Source organism: Salvelinus fontinalis, chromosome 17, assembly GCF_029448725.1.
Source record: "Salvelinus fontinalis isolate EN_2023a chromosome 17, ASM2944872v1, whole genome shotgun sequence".
Taxonomy (NCBI): domain Eukaryota; kingdom Metazoa; phylum Chordata; class Actinopteri; order Salmoniformes; family Salmonidae; genus Salvelinus; species Salvelinus fontinalis.
The window spans coordinates 48411266-48428695 of record NC_074681.1 but is presented as its reverse complement, the minus strand read 5'-3'; positions in this window follow the sequence as shown (position 1 = coordinate 48428695).

Below are 17430 nucleotides of genomic sequence, written 5' to 3'. Positions count from 1 at the left end.
TATGTGCTAAGAGTTTTTGGTATGTTTGTAGAGTACTGACACAAATGAATGGAAACTAATTAGTTGCTAATGTTAGGAAAATGCTAACAGGACAAACTACTATACTCAAACATTTGGTTGAGGTGATAAATCATTCATGGAGTTATTTCAATGTAAGAAAGAAGATTAAGACATTAAAAGTCAAAGGCAATGTCCCGAACTTCCAAGCGTGCACTTGCACACTACCCGTCATTTATTTCACAATGGTTGAAACTTCCTCCAGTCAACTCCAAATCCAATGCTTTTAAATTTATGACGGGGGAAAAAGGTAGAAAATGCACAAAATTACACAAAAAGTCCGGCAGGCTATCTTAGACACATGGACATAAAGTGGCTACTGTGGAGCCAACACCAGCAGGGAATGCAACCCCAGCGAGGGACACTCCCTGACAAACAAACTAGCCCTGCCACAAAGCTGGTTGGCTGGATGCTTGTGAGTGACATTGAGCTGCAGTTTCAGGGCCATGTCTGACCATAAACAAGGCAAGCAGCAAACATTTCACAGGCTTCAAGGGCAAGAGACTCGGGTGCTCGCTGATAACCCCTTATAAGATGCCAAGGAGGAGGATGATTGGAGTGATTTGGCAAGCAGGCCTCAGAGGAGTGCTACCTCTTGGCTCTGAAGATGGCCCAAAGCCCCTTGTTGGCACGTGCTTGTTTTTCAGATCCCTGGTTTGAAATATCCTGGGAGGGAATGTATGTAATGATGCTAAGGCTAACAGGAGTTCCAATAAAAATTTGCTTAAAGTAATTGTCCAGTGTTTCCAGATTTCTATGATAATTACAATATGAGTGAAATAGTATTCCTTCCAAATAATTGTAATGAAATATGTTAAAAAGCAGCTATTCTGTGTTGGACTGGTGTGTGTATAGTCCACCAGCAGAATGGTGTGGGTAAGCAGACCCGCGAGCAACTGCGGCCCCTCAGGATGAGTTCAGATTTTTTGTGATACAGAGTTTAATGACTGTGATAGGAGAAAAAATTAGGATCTATCAACAACATTGTAGTTACTCAACAATACTTTCTAAAAGAAGAAAGCCTGTACAGAATAATGAATATCCATCCTGTTGGCAATAAGGCACAAAAGTAAAACTGCAAAACATTTGGTAAAGCAATGAACGTTATGTCATGAATAAAAAAAATTATGTTTGGGTCAAATCCAACACAACACATTCTGAGTACCACTCCTCTGCATCATGTTATGGGTATGCCTATTGTTGGCAACGACTAGGGAGTTATTTATGATGAAAAGAGACGTTCCTGAGTGGCCCAATTTACGTTGCGGATGCACATACAAACACTTCTAGTAATTAGGGTGAAAAGATCAGATCAGAAAGAACGAAATCACGTGACGAAATAAAATTAATAGGAGTTGTGAATGTGCCATTAGAAGACAAGAAGAATTGCGCAGATGGAGATAGCTACCATTTTACAATCCCGTAACCAATTCTGCCGTTGTGTATGTTTTTTTCATGTTATTTGTAACTTATTTTGTACATAATGTTTCTGCCACTGTGTCTTATGACCGAAAATAGCTTCTATATATCAGGACAGCGATTCCTCCATGCTGGAGGAATACTTTTTCTTCAACGAGCTGGTCGGGAAGGATTTATATCAGACGTCCGACAAGGCCCTCATCCCTGTCATTCGCAAGAAAAAGAGACGGCGGTATAGAGGACGAAGGTCCGGGTGCCTTGTAAGAATCTGTCGCCGAGAGCGTTAACTTCTTATGGCTGGGGGCAGTATTGAGTAGCTTGGATGAATAAGGTGCCCAGAAGATAAGATATGCATATTATTAGTAGATTTGGATGGAAAACACTCTGAAGTTTCTAAAACTGTTTGAATGATGTCTGTGAGTATAACAGAACTCATATGGCAGGCAAAAACCTGAGAAAAAATCGAACCAGGATGTGGGAAATCTGAGGTTTGTAGGTTTGTAGGTTTTCAAGTCTTTGCCTATCCAATATACAGTGTCTATGGGGTCATATTGCACGGCTTCCACTAGATGTCAACAGTCTTTAGAACCTTGTTTGAGGCTTCTACTGTGACCGGGGAGAGAATGAGAGCTGTTTCAACCAGATGTCTGGCAGAGTGCCATGAGCTCACTCAGGCGTGCGCCCGTGAGAGGTAGCTGCGTTCCTTTTCCTTTCTAAAGACAAAGGAATTCTCCGGTTGAAACATTATTGAAGATTTATGTTAAAGACATCCTAAAGATTGATTCTATACATTGTTTGACATGTTTCTACGAACTGTAATGGAATTTTTTGACATTTTGTCTGGCCTGCACATCGTGAATTTAGATTTTTTTTTACTAAACACGCAAACAAAAAGGAGGTATTTGAACATAAATGATGGACTTTATCTAACAAAACAAACATTTATTGTGGAACTGGCATTCCTGGGAGTGCATTCTGATGAAGATCATCAAAGGTAAGTGAAAATGTATAATGCTATTTCTGACTTCTGTTGACTCCACAACATGGTGGGTATCTTTATGGCTTGTTTTGGTCTCTGAGCGCTGTACTCATTCTATAGCATGGTGTGCTTTTTCGGTAAAGCTTTTTTGAAATCTGACACAGCGGTTGCATTGAGGAGAAGTTTACCTAAAGTTCCATGCATAACACTTGTATTTTCATCAATGTTTATCATGAGTATTTCTGTAAATTAATGTGGCTCTCTGCAAAATCACCGGATGTTTTGGAAGCAAAACATTACTGAACATAACGCGCCAATGTAAACAAAAAAATTTTGATATAAATATGAACTTTATCGAACAAAACATACATGTATTGTGTAACATGAAGTCCTATGAGTGTCATGTGATGAAGATCATCAAAGGTTAGGGATTCATTTTATCTCTATTTCTGCTTTTTGAGACTCCTCTCTTTGGCTGGAAAAATGGCTGTGTTTCTCTGTGACTATGTACTGACCTAACATAATCGTTTGGTGTGCTTTCGTCGTAAAGCCTTTTTGAAATCAGACACTGTGGTGGGATTAACAACAAGTGTAGCTTTAAGTTGAATTTTTACAGTAATTTATTTGAATTTGGCGCTCTGCATTTTCACTGGATGTTGGCCATCCCGGAGAGGTTAAATAAATAAATACATGTAAGTGAATCAACCCACTCAAGTCGAGTAGAGCAAAAAAAGTCTGACACAACATGACGCACACCTCCTAGGGACGGCATGGAGAGCACTAGTAAGCCAGTGACTCAGCCCCCGTAATAGGGTCAGAAGCAGATAATCCCAGTGGAGAGAGGGGAGCCAGCCAGGCAGAGACAGAAGGGCGGTTTGTCACTCCAGTGCCTTGCTGTTCACCTTCACACCCCTGGGCCAGACTACACTCAATCATAGGACCTACTGAAGAGATGGGTCTTTAGTAAAGACTTAAAGGTCGAGACCGAGTCTGCATCTCTCACATGGGTAGGCAGACCATTCAATAAAAATGTAGCTTTATAGGAGAAAGCCCTGCCTCCAGCTGTTTGCTTAGAGATTCTAGGGACAATAAGGAGGCTTGCGTCTTGTGAGTCCCATAGGGTGTATACATTTCTTGATATTGTGTATTTTTTTGATACATGTGTACTGCACTGTTGAGGAGAACTTGCAAGTAAGCATTTCACTACCATTTACATCCTGGTTCTTGAGCACATGACAGTGAAGTTGTATTTTAGGGTATTTCATTTAACTTTGTTATTTAACTACGTATTTTTTGGAAGGGGTTTGGGAATATTTTTTTTATGTCTGTTATCTTGTACAATTATATAAAAAAAAAAAGCTTCATTAGAGATGTTGTATTTTATCATTTTACTTTTGAACTTTTCCGACAAATAAAATCATGTTTATATACTGTAGTAAACACTTGGCCTTTCCTTGATTTGGTGACAGAATTAGCACTCAGTGTGACAATAAAGGGAGAAGGAGGGGGGGTTGTAACAATGGTGAGGTGTGAGTGTCAGGATAACTTAATGGCATGTCTCAGGCCGGACACATTGGTTGGCATTCAGGATCTTTAGTCTCCACCGATTGTTGTTACCACCAACTCACTGGGCTGGCATAGTGTGCGACCAATTCAACCAAGTGTTTCCGTCAACAGCGTTGACCAACCTGCTAATAAGGTCAGTGCACTTTGACTGTTTGCAGAATCCCTTCCTTATTTACTTTATTTCGAACCTGTCGCCACCAGATCCGCATTCACTTTTTTTCTTTATCAGCATTCGCCCCTCTTTTCCTCTCTGCACACAATGTGTTAGCCAAAATAGCTTTAATGAACTTTGTCCATCGGTTTAGCTGAGTTGCTTTGCAGGTTCACTTAAGTGCAGTCGGGTAACGTGCATTATGAAATCCCACTGCTAGTCAAGTAGTAAAAAAACGAAATCCTTTTCAAAATCAAAACGGTTTAGGGAAGAAGCATGAATGGAAATTAGCCTAAGCAAATTTGCCAATGTGATAGTTTTACCGTAGATACTGAATGAAAGAGTAGAATATAGTCATGGCTTGTAGTGCCTCTAAGTGTTCAGGGCATGGTAGCATGAACTACCGTTCATCTCACTCATGTGGATCAAGTTTGTTGATATCAAGTTGACTTGAGGTTATTATTCACATTAGGATTTAATACTGTGTTGTACGTTTCTGCTGCCGTTCTTCAAGTCCCTCAAACGTTAAAGATACACCATGGAAGTTAAGTTACTAATAATTTACTTCATATTTTGGCTTAAATATTGGCTCTATAATTCATATACATATATGATATAATAATTTATCAATTTCTTATCATGAAACCACACAATCTGTTTTAGGCTAATAATATATTATTTTGGTCATGGGTGTGGGGAAGTGTGCACCCTTCTGTCCAATTGGCTCAAGAGCACCCCAAGAGGGCACATTTCAGCCTATAAATTCAAGCTCAAAACTTTATTATCATTTTTTTTATTGTAAACATTGAAAAGTGTCTTGGGCTGACAGGCATATGGCTCAGACACATCACAGTACTATTTATTTCTTAGAAATGAAAAAAGATAGTCCTACTGTAAGTTGCTCTAAATCTATACTTTTAGTACGTTTTTAAACAAATGTTTGTACACAAATTGCTATATAAAAGGGGCAATCTGCAGTTGCTACATCCATTTTTGGACTTAGAAATGAATTATATGTACCCATTGAGTCTTAAAGAACATAACTTAGAAATGCCTCATGAGCTTACTGTAGTTCAACCGTCATACTCTATCATAACCCAAAATATATGCTTGTTTTACTCCAATATTTGTAAATAAAGTAAACAATTACTATATAGCCTCAAAACATGGTTAAAACTATAATTTTAATATAATGGATGGTCTGTCCTTGCATCCATAGAGAGTGAATTTTAGAGTGATAACATTTCTCCAGCCCATCCATCAGCTTTTTTTTACCAAAACAAAGGTGCTGGATATCATAAAGTGAATGCACCAATTTGTAAGTCGCTCTGGATAAGAGCGTCTGCTAAATGACTTAAATGTAAATGTAAATGTAGTACCCTTTTGTTATTGTTTCAACGGCTGATTGTCGCTTTAAGCTGTGTGATAAAACAGCTGCAAACACATTTTAAAATATATATAAGCAATGGACTGAATGGTCATCATCATGGTTTCCACTCTTGTTACCCGCCGTGTTTTCACATGGTCCACAAGCACTCCGCTCCGTACTCTTTGGTGCACAAGCCTTTGTTTTCCTTAACCCGTATTGCAGACTCATTGATGCACTTATTAGGTCAACGAACAAACAGTCTTCGGAAATTAAGTCCATCCCTGTGGATGCCAACCCCTGTTTATTTGGGCTGCACTTTTTCTATCCCTCAATGCCGCTCTAGTGCCTTGGTTTTAGTTTACACGGGCCCATGTGCGATTGTGCGCCAACGCACCATAAACCATAAAAGAGTTCACGTCTAGACTGAAGAGTAGCCTATAGGGGAGGAGCAAAAGGAGAAAAGGAAGTCGGGGGGGGATAACATGGAGGAGCCGCGCAGTCTGTAGGTTGTCGCTCTAATTTTCCCCAGCAAACAAAGAGGCGAGTGTTCGATTTCCCAGTCACTCTTATTCTCAGCCTTGGAAACAACATATCACTTTGTGGCGGGATCCAACTGGACATGAGTTGCCACTGCGAGGCAAGGGCTCTCTCTTTTTTTTGGACTGAGGCCTGTTCTTTTTCGACACTGCTCTTGTTATATATTTATATTAAGAGTGTTTGTTGGAGGCTTGGAAGCGTTGTGTGACATGAAGCTATTGACAATCTTGACATAACTTTTCTGTGTCTCATCCCTCTCGTTCCCAGGTGCTAGGCCACATACCATTACTGTTAAGCTCCGTAAGCGTCTGTTGTGATGTTGAGTCCCACACAAGACAGGGCGGCTGCCAGATGCCAGAGTCATTTGATAGAAGAAACTGAAGTTTACAGAGGACTGCTTGTGGGAGAGTCACAGGAGCCACAGGACCCCTCGTCTGTTCAATAGGGTGCAACGTTGCAGAACGTTCCGATATAAATGTATTATGTAACACAGATACAATTGGCTGTCAGTAGAATCAGGTATGTACAATTACTGTGAATCAGGGATTCATAAAATGCATTGAATTAGATTGTCAGTGTCAGCTTTTTTTGCAATACAGTTCTATCTGCAACATTCTGAATGTTTCACCTCATTGAATGCACCCCTGGCCTCCCCAAGTAGAGCAGACTTCATAACAACAACACAAGGAATCGTTAAATTCACTAAATAGTCGCCTTGTTATCTTTATTTTTCTAGGCTATGTCGCATTACGATAAGGTATCTCCTTTACAATGGAACCTTTGTAAAGAGCCAGCAATACAAGCATCCACAACAATGAGAGTCAACAATTTACACACTTTAACAGCATCGCACCTCTGTTATTGTACTGCAGTGTAAGACGATTACAGGGATCATCAACAGGCGGCATGTAGCTCAAATCTGATTTAATGTGGCCTACCAAGGTGGTGTTAGTAAATGCACAAAAAATTATATAACAATTATGTGTTTTCTTTCAAATTCTTTGAGTATTAATTTGAGACTGCCTGGAGTTCCATTCCTTTGGTTCCATTGTGCTAGGCAAGCTCAAATATGTGGAAGGAAATAAATACTATTTGAGACCAGGTCTGCATATTTGTTCTCCCAAAAATGTATGCACACTTCGATTGGTATACACTCACCATTGCCCTGTAACAAGACAATGTCAAATGCATATCAAATCAAATATTTGAATTTTGAATAAGACACGTATTAACATGGTGGCATATCAATGTAATAAGAACATTCGTAGATATATAACTGTGAAATTGTGTCTTCAAACAATGTGGTAAAAGTATGTTGATGCACATTGTAGCACATATGCATAGATCCCTGCACACTTTATTCAGCTCATTCTCACTGCTTTTATTTGGGAGAACTGTGTCAGCTCTCACGCTAGCTCGAAACCATTCCATTTCTCTCAGCCAAACGAATCAGAGACTGGAGTAGTTCAAGACCAAACAGCCAGAATCTATGGGACTGAATTGTGTCACACTATTGGAACGCTGTTATACACAAGGTTTTGCCATGAAAGGTACACAAACCAAGAGATACACTACAAAGTATGTGGACACCTCTTCAAATGAGTGGATTTGGCTATTTCAACCACACCAATTGCTGACAGGTGTATAAAATCAGGCACGCAGCAATGCAATCTCCATAGACAAACATTGGCAATAGAATGGCCCGTATTGAAGAGCTCAGTCACTTTCAATGTGGCACCGTCATAGGATGCCACCTTTCCATCAAGTCAGTTCGTAAAATCTCTGACAACTATAAGTGCTGTTTTTGTGAAGTGGAAGCATCTAGGAGCAACAACGGCTCAACTGCAAAGTGGTATGCCACACAAGCCCACAAAACTGGACCGCATGTAGTGTGTCTGTCCTCGGTTGCAACACTCACTACCGAGTTCCAAACTGCCTCTGGAAGCAACGTCAGTACCAGAACTGTCCGTCGGGAGCTTCATGAAATGGGTTTCCATGTCGGAGCAGCTGCACACAAGCCAAAGATAACCATGTACAGTCGTGGCCAAAAGTTTTGAGAATGACAAGATTATTTTGGACGAACATGAAAATTTTGCCTACTTTTTGAAGGGATTTGTTTGACAATCAGGTGGAAACATCACGACTAGTTGTGTTCTTGCTTCAGTAGAAGCTAATAGACGGGTTGATTGTTTAGCAACAAAACCTAAGATTGCGCAACTATGTGGCAAAACAGATGAGGTTGTCTTAGATTGTTGACGGCTTGTAAACTATATTTTGTCTCCAATGTTTATTGAAAACATTAATACATTTGCACAATGAGCACTATTTGTCTGTTAAATACATCGGTACAGTTGTTGGTTAGCTAGCCAGCATTTTTTTTTGGCTATATTAACATAGACGTGACATCAGTCAAAATGCCTAAAAACAAGACATGCTATCAAAAACAAGATATAACTAGGTGAAACGAGCCATCTACGATTCCCCACATTGAAGCTTCTTGTCATTGTTGCTAGCTATCTGACCATCCAGAATCACAACAACATACTCTCTTGTGCCCCATTGAAGCGTGTGCATTGTTTTCGGGACATTTTCAACTAACCCGTCTGTACATATTTACAGTTAAATTACATGTCTACTATAAAACCCAGTAAAACACATAGGCGGTCCCGTGAAAAAAGACATGCCTCCCTATCGAAGTCAAATGCCCGTCCAACTGATTCGTTCTGGCGCTGACACTGGCCTTGGAAGGTGGGGGTGAACCCGGGTCTGCTGCTTGTCAAAACACTGCCTTAGTCCAGTCTTTATGACTAAACTATTGTGCTGAACCACCATTGTTACTCTGAGCACATTTAGCCCAATTCAGACTTCAGATAAGTAGACTGAACATGAACTCAGTAAAAAACTGTTCTAAAATTTCAAATAAATGAAGTCAACGTTAAATCAACTTATCTCAAGTCTGATTAGGGCCTAAGGAGAATGTTTGTGTTGTGAAATTCCACCTTTATTTTTGTATACCTTCATATCAGAAGACACATGTTTTGATTAAAGTCAACTTCAAACATTGTGCTGCTGTGCTGTTCAGAATTCCCTGAGTCTGAGGCAAGGAGGTGGAAAGAGGGCATTCGTGGCAGCTGTGCCCTCTAGCAAACTTTATGGTCAAGTATGAAAACATGAAAGTTTGCAAGCACATCCCCCAGGATAATGGTAAGGTTGTAGCCCGGAGGACTCCGATCGAGGACTAATGCCGTGAGGAGAGAGACAGATGGGGGAGCATTTTGAGATGGAGTTACACCGGGATGCCATCAGGCCGAAAGCAAAGTTGGGAGAAGAGGAATATTGGGCCAGGGACACAGAAAGGTGCATTTCTGAGAAGGAATGGAGTGGGAAGAAAAGGTCGAAGAAAATGAGGGAAGCAGAAATTGGATTTGAATTTGAGGAAGATGGTGATAAAAGTGGACATGGGGTGTAATGTGCAAACATTACACCCCACATTACACCTGCGCCAGACCGAGTTCTGGAGGTGAAATGGAAGTGAATGAGGGCGAGTTAAATGAGGTAGAAGGGGTGGTTCGGAGCCCGAAAATGGCATCAATGGACTTGATAAAGAAGAATCTGGTCAAGTAGGAGTGACATTTTTGGAGAAAGTGGATCCTTGCCTTTTGGCGGATTTGTGGTTTCAGGATGGGTGGCAAATGAGTTGGGTGCAGTTGAATCAGTGAAGGTAGCCTGTAATGTACTTGTGATCAGAGGGAGCGGGCACTTTGTGTCACGCAACTTGGATCAAGATGTTTCTTGCTTTGCTGTTAAGAACAGGGCACCATTGAAAGGAGTGATTTCTGGCGTAGCGTTAAGGGTGGCGGTGGAACAATTGAAGTTGAAGATTCCTGGTGTTTGTGACCCCCACCGTTTGGTAATAGAAGGTGGGGAGCATGGTGAAACAGAGGAGGCAAATCCTTTTGTGTTTCAGTCAGAGTCTTTACCTGATAAGGTCATGTTAGGATATATCAGCTATCCTGTTAGAGCTTTTGTGGCTTTCAGGTGCAATGCTTATGGTCATGTTGCAGCAATGTGTAGGAGGGAGATTGCAAGATGTGGGTAGTGTGCAGGAAGGCAAGGGATAGAGGATGTGTAGTTTTGTGGATAACGTTGTGTGTCAACTGTAGGGGTGCACATGTTGCTGGGGATTGGAAGTGTCCGGTGCGAGAGAGGCAGGTTGAGGTGGCTAGAGTCAGTGTAGTGCAGAAGGTGTTGTATGCTGAGGCAGTGAAGAAAGTAGAGGAGGATGGGTCAAGGGTGAGGGATACTGAGAGGATCCCTGTGAATAGTACATCTGTGACAGCACAGGGGTTAGGCCAATGAGTGATATACACTTCAGTAAAGTTGGCTTCTTAGCATTCATAGCAATGATTATCAACTGTACACAATTGGAAAAATGTTTTGTGTGAAACCACACTTTCTGCGCTGTTTTTCAAATAATTTGTTTTATTTAGTATACAGTAGTAAAAGCTTCTGTCTTAAGCATCCTAAATAATGACATAGATTCCGTTTTTTTAAATAGTAAACTTGTAAGCATGATGTAAGATACGAACCTGTTATTCCAACTGATAATAGGCTACAAAAGCCAATTACTTACCACCGCGCCACAAAGTTTTGATGAAAGTGGAGAAAGAAAGTGGAGAGAAAGAAAAAGTCTATCTGATAATCACACATTGCTATTTATTGCTGATGAGCAGATGTCAGTAATGTGCATTGAACAACAGTGCAGAAACTCACACAGCAAACACTTCATTGTTACATCTTCGGTCGTCGTGGGAAAGAAGCATTGTTAAAACAGTTGTAAACAACTGCTTGCAGTTCTGAGCCAACCTGGATATTAAGGAGATCCTGAGGGAAATTGACGAGAATCAACAGCTTTAAGGCTATATAGGAACAACATACTCCATCTTGGAAAGATCCGGCTACATCACAAAATAACTCTAACCCGACATAATAAAACAAAGACAGATTAATCTACAGACATGGACGATTTACTTACCGTTGAACTAGAGGCTAGTGCTCTTGCTGGAATCCATGCAACACTTGAAAAGTTGTGTGAGGAGGTAGCATGGCCGAGGGGGAGTTTAGAGTTTAGCCAGAGTGAAATTCTCATGCTCCAAGGAGAGAACAAGACACTGACGGCCAAGGTAAAAAAAATAATCCGTAACCTTACGTCCTCGTAGAATTTAGTACAGCCATGGTGTTATGGAGCTGTCTCGGAAGAGCTGTCCGTCTATCAAGAGTTTGTCCACAACAGCGTTGGGCCAGTAACCGAAAGGCTGCTGGGTCGAATCTCTGAGCTAACAAGGTAAAGATGTGTTGTTCAAGGCAGTTAACCCACTATTCCCTGGGCACCGATGATGTGGATGTCGATTAAGGCAGCCCCCACACATCTCTGATTCAGAGGGTTTGGGTTAAATACGGAAGACACATTTCAGTTGTAAAACTGACTAGGTATTTGTCTCCATTGTCGAGAACTTTTCTATAATTTAATATGTTTTTTGTTTGTCTATCTTTTGTATGTCTTTGTCTACATGTTTATCAATGTTTACAACAAGCAATGGGAAGATATCAGAACAGGGACATTGGGGAATAATAACATATTGTACAGTATACATTTGTATTGTAGTGAAGTGAAGTCTCTATAGTAATGCAAGGTCTCTTTCATAATCATGTAAAACGTCAATTGCTATGGTAATGATAGATGTGTTTTTCTTCTGAAAATGATGGTAAATGTAAGTATGTTGCAGTCATGATGCAACTATGATGGCGATACAATATGGATTACAATTATCATCCTCAATATTAGGCTATACTCACTTCATGTTACACACATAGACATTCAACCATGCAAATTGGCTGGGTTGTTATTTATTTGGACATCACACATTACAGTCTTACTCTTATCCAGACATCATACACACTCTCACTAAGTCACATCTAATTTCATACACATCAACCTACTCAGACTTATTTCACACATAATATCTTGACTCCATGTTCTAAAATCTGTGGCATTGGCTCACAGGCAAACAGGCAAGGGAATAAAACACATATTGCTAGAACCTGTTTCTTGAATTGTAAACATCAGACATTTGAAATCTCAAATTTTGACAGTCTGTAAAGCTCGTCGTTGGGAGAAAGAGAGGAGGACCAAGATGCAGCGTGGTGAGTATTCATAATGCCTTTTAACGAAAAAACGAATACTCGAACAAAACAACAAAACTAACGATAAACGAGAATGACACGAAACGAAACAGTCCTGTCTGGTGAATTACACAAAGACATAAAATAAACACCCACGCAACACAGGTGGAAAAAGGCTACCTAAGTATGATTCTCAATCAGAGACAACTAACGACACCTGCCTCTGATTGAGAACCATACCAGGCCAAACGTAAAACACAACATAGAAAAACGAACATAGACAACCCACCCAACTCACGCCCTGACCATACTAAAACAAAGAAATATCAAAAGAACTAGGGTCAGAACGTGACATCGTCATTATACCTCTTATGGAAGTAACTTTACAAGCACTAATTATGGTTAGACTGAGAATACTATCTAGTTATGGTAAGAGGTGAAATAAGTATAGCCAGTTATAATTGTAATGGCTTAGCAGATTATTAAAAAAGAAGATCATTCCTTACGTGGCTAAAAGAAAAGGAATATAACATATCCTGTTTACAGGAAACTCACTCTACATCCTTAAATACATTTACATTACATTACATTTAAGTCATTTAGCAGACGCTCTTATCCAGAGCGACTTACAAATTGGTGCATTCACCTTATGATATCCAGTGGAACAACCACTTTACAATAGTGCATCTAACTCTTTTAAGGGGGGGGGGGGGGGGGGTTAGAAGGATTACTTTATCCTATCCTAGGTATTCCTTAAAGAGGTGGGGTTTCAGGTGTCTCCGGAAGGTGGTGATTGACTCCGCTGACCTGGCGTCGTGAGGGAGTTTGTTCCACCATTGGGGTGCCAGAGCAGCGAACAGTTTTGACTGGGCTGAGCGGGAACTGTACTTCCTCAGAGGTAGGGAGGCGAGCAGGCCAGAGGTGGATGAACGCAGTGCCCTTGTTTGGGTGTAGGGCCTGATCAGAGCCTGAAGGTACGGAGGTGCCGTTCCCCTCAAATCCGTAGGCAAGCACCATGGTCTTGTAGCGGATGCGAGCTTCAACTGGATGCCAGTGGAGAGAGCGGAGGAGCGGGGTGACGTGAGAGAACTTGGGAAAGTTGAACACCAGACGGGCTGCGGCGTTCTGGATGAGTTGTAGGGGTTTAATGGCACAGGCAGGGAGCCCAGCCAACAGCGAGTTGCAGTAATCCAGACGGGAGATGACAAGTGCCTGGATTAGGACCTGCGCCGCTTCCTGCGTGAGGCAGGGTCGTACTCTGCGAATGTTGTAGAGCATGAACCTACAGGAACGGGTCACCGCCTTGATGTTAGTTGAGAACGACAGGGTGTTGTCCAGGATCACGCCAAGGTTCTTAGCACTCTGGGAGGAGGACACAATGGAGTTGTCAACCGTGATGGCGAGATGAATGAACTAAATGAACTTGGGTGGAAAAAGGAATGGGGTGGTGAAATCATTTTCTGTCATGGACAAAGGAACTCAAAAGGTGTGATGATATTAATTAACAAAAATGTTGATCTGAATATGCAAATAGTCAGGAATGATTCGCAAGGAAGGTGGATCTTTTTGAATATGAAAGTGGATGAAAAACAGATTTGGCTCATTAAATCTATATGGTCCAAATCAGGATGATCCATATTTCTTCGAAAATATTTATACTGTTGGAATCGGCTAAACCTTGAAAATTGAGATATTAAATGCATGATTGGAAGTGAAAGAGACTGGGTTTTATGTCAGAAGTTAATGGTTCTCTGAAGAAAGACAGATGGCTTCGGAATGTGTTGGGTGGACGAGAGGAGAGCAACGTGTGAAACAGGGGAGACAGATGGACATCTGTGGATTAGATGAAGGAGGGTTTGAGGTCAGGAGGTGAGGACAGATTCTCTTAAGGGAGTAATACAGGTTTGGTATCCTGTTACCCTCTTTATTCTCTTCCTGTAGGACCATAAAATGTAAAGATTGGAGAGGAGGAGTGTTTTAAGTGGGATGTATATAACTGTATACAGCTGTGTCGACCCTTTGGGAAGAATTAAACTTGGTTAAGCTTCTCTAGTGTCCGTGAGTTATTTACTCTGAAAAATAAGAACCTAACAGTTGGCGTTGTCGGCAGGATTCACCACGGTTTTTAATCAAACCAAAGATTCCAGATCAGTGGAACAGGAGCCTGCACAGCAAATAAGGTAGGCGAGTTCCTACACCTGTTACCACTTGGGGAGATGAGAATCATAGGCTGAATAATTATAGAATACGGACTTAGGAAGCCTGAGTTTATTCAAAAGGCCTATTGAGTAATGACTGGTCACAAATATATGGTGTAGGGTAGGCTCCATAAGGATAGGTCCTGAGTGGGGGTGATTCTCTGCAAGATACATAGCGCCAGGCTAAATAAGTGAAGGGTAGGTTCCATAAAGGATAGGTCCCGAGTGGAGGTTTTTCCCCGCGAGAGCCAGGAGTGACAATACAGGGAAGGGGAGGTTCCAATAAGGATAGGTCCCTAGTTGGGGAATTCCTTTGCGAGAACTGTAAAAGTCTGTAAAAGACGGAAGTCCCAGCCTCAGGATCCGTGAGGCAGCGAGATGTGTGAGTGTGTATGAATGTGTGGCCAATATTAGAAGGTATCAAAAAGAGAGCAGTTGGTTGAAGACTATCTGGATGTGAATCGATAAACGATAGAATAAACAAGCACTAAAAAAGGTACAAAAGTGTCCAAAGTATTAAAAGGTGAGACTGTTATTACTTAACGCTGTTGGGGGGATGACGCCGATACAATAAAACAAAGAAATGGCATCTAAAGGCCAGGGTACTCCAGGGGAGGGGGAAATAGAAAAGGAAAATGTTACCATAGCCTTAAAGGCACTAAAAAAAGCGTATGATCAAAACTAAGAAGGAAATAAATGGTGGGGAAAATTAGCAAAATTGGACAAAATTGGTACACATTTTCCAGTAGACGGAAAGTTAAAAAATAGTCAAGAGTGTATGGATGCAATCGTACTGTGGAACACTGAGATCAGAGAACGGTCCAAACCACAATACGCAGGTATCCTAAGTACAGCATTTTATCAGCAGCGGATAAAACTAGTGTCACGTCCTGACCATAGTTCTTATGTGTTTTGCTTGTTTAGTGTTGGTCAGGACGTGAGCTGGGTGGGAATTCTATGTTGTGTGTCTAGTTTGTCTGTTTCTTTGTCCAGCCTAATATGGTTCTCAATCAGAGGCAGTTGTCAATCGTTGTCCCTGATTGAGAATCATATATAGGTGGCTTGTTTTGTGTTGGGGATTGTGGGTGGTTGTTTCCTGTCTCTGTGTTTGTGTTCTGCACCAGATAGGTCTGTATCGGTTTGCCACTTTTGTTATTTTGTATTTGTTTAGTGTTCACAGTAGTTGTTGTTAATTAAACATGTTGAGCACTGGCTACGCTGCGTGTTGGTCCGATCCCTGTTTCACCCCCTCTTCTAGTGAAGAGAGGGAAGGCCGCCGTTACAACTAGAAAAAGAGAAGAATAAAGATCTGCTAGGTAAAATGGAGCGGGCAGTGGACCAGAATGAGGCGACAAATAAAAAACTAGGAATATCCGAAGGGCATGCGCATAGGTTAGATGAAGAGAAACAGGAATTGGCTAATGAGCTAAAAAAAAAGTCAAAACCTAAATCAAGAGTTATAGAAAGACCTTGAGGATAGGCACAACCCAATTCAGAATACATGTTGTGGAGTATATGCAATTGCAACTCCGCCGTTCGCTCCATGCTATAAGGTGTACCAGGTCACAACTGGGGGATCACCATTATACCCCTCTCTTAAAGAGGAAAAAGAGCGATGTTGTCACGTCCTGACCATAGTGCTTATGTGTTTTGCTTGTTTTAGTGTTGGTCAGGACGTGAGCTGGGCGGGCATTCTATGTTGTGTGTCTAGTTTGTCTGTTTCTGTGTTCAGCCTAATATGGTTCTCAATCAGAGGCAGCTGTCAATCGTTGTCCCTGATTGAGAATCATATATAGGTGGCTTGTTTTGTGTTGGGATTTTGTGGGTGGTTGTTTCCTGTCTCTGTGTTTTCATTGCACCAGCTAGGACTGTATCGGTAAGCCACATTTGTTTAGTGTTCAGTATTTCCGTAATTAAAATCATGTTGAACACGAGCTACGCTGCGTCTTGGTCCGATCCCTGCTACACCTCCTCTTCTCATGAAGAGAGGGAAGGCTGCCGTTACAGATATGGGTTGCGAGAGGCGGGGTACAGGCACATTACGAGTCCAGACATAATGGTCCCGGACTGGATAGTTGATCAGCATGATCCAGGTAATCATAGAGAGGTGAGACCGGTACGAACACGCGCAACCCCAGTTACATATTATCCAGGACAAACAGTACCAGGGGAGGACAACCCTATTCCAGATGACGCGCAGCACCAAGTACGGATACAAATACAGCATCACCATCAGCCACTGAGCGTGAGCGAAATGCGTAGTATTATGAAAGAAGCACCAGATCCAGTAAGAGAGGGGCAGAAATCTTGAGGAGACAATGTCGAATTTTTGGGTTCCATGCTGGTGATTACGATCATATTGTACACTCGCTGTTGCCAACACTCGGGGTTTAGAACGTCTTGCTAATTGCCTATAATTTCCACCTTTTGTCTATTCCATTTGCACAACAGCATGTGAAATTTATTGTCAATCAGTGTTGCTTCCTAATTGGACAGTTTGATTTCACAGAAGTGTGATTGACTTGGAGTTACATTGTGTTGTTTAAGTGTTCCCTTTATGTTTTTGAGCAGTGTATTTTTTATGAAAGGAGACGTAGGAGGTCACGTCTCACACAACCTTCTAATAGATACAGGCGCTCAAATATCACTAATTCCATATTCCATATTAGAAAAATTTGCTAAATTTGCGACAGGGAAAAGTATCATGTTCAGCGGGGTAACAGGGGCACAATCAAAGGTGATACAAAACAAAGGTGATACAACTATTACCTTTGTCATTAAACCTAGGACCAGTGCCAATACCAGGATCATTTTACATGGCTACGGGAATAGAACCGATTTTGGGGTTGGATAATCTTTGCGAGATGCCGGGGAATGGATTCTGAAAGGTAACAAATTAAAATTGGCAGTAAGAACGGCGAAAGTAGAGCAATTGTTGTTTCAGGACCATCCATTATGGGCAAAAGGCGCA